This window comes from Etheostoma cragini, unplaced genomic scaffold (genome assembly GCF_013103735.1).
Source record: "Etheostoma cragini isolate CJK2018 unplaced genomic scaffold, CSU_Ecrag_1.0 ScbMSFa_664, whole genome shotgun sequence".
Lineage (NCBI taxonomy): Eukaryota > Metazoa > Chordata > Actinopteri > Perciformes > Percidae > Etheostoma > Etheostoma cragini.
The window spans coordinates 3,509-3,964 of NW_023269277.1; the positions used below are offsets into that span (position 1 = coordinate 3,509).

At 43.0% G+C, this 456-nt stretch overlaps 1 non-coding gene across 1 annotated transcript; it reads right to left on the reverse strand.

The window, feature by feature from the left end:
* Nucleotides 1-224: 224 nt before the first annotated feature.
* trnas-uga lies at nucleotides 225-306 on the reverse strand. Its single transcript has one exon. It is a non-coding gene; the product is annotated as a tRNA-Ser (tRNA).
* Between the last annotated feature and the right edge of the window lie 150 nt (nucleotides 307-456).

Consider the following 456-nt stretch of genomic DNA (forward strand, 5'->3'; position numbering starts at 1 on the left):
TTAAAACCTGTAAATGGCTGGAAATCAAACCTGGGTTAAATGATTGCACTGCTATACAACGTTCACTGCAAATCTTATAACACAGACTGAAAAGAAATACCTTGGTGGCTTCCATTACCTATGAGATAACACAATTATGCTCATGAAGGTACATCTGCAATTGGGTAACCTGTGATTTACTAAATTGTGTCATGAGTTTGCTACCCCTCTTGAAGAATGCCTCTCGTTGTCAGCAGGATTCGAACCTGCGCGGGGAGACCCCAATGGATTTCAAGTCCATCGCCTTAACCACTCGTCCACGACAACCTGTAATGCAGTGCTAAACCTGTTTGCAAATTGCAAATCGTAGTGCGCTGCCTGTGTCTGTGGATCCTCGTGGACGCAGCTTGATTGATTGATATGCTCCCTTATTTGTACCATAACAGAGATCTAATATTTTATCAAATCGGGTTGGGC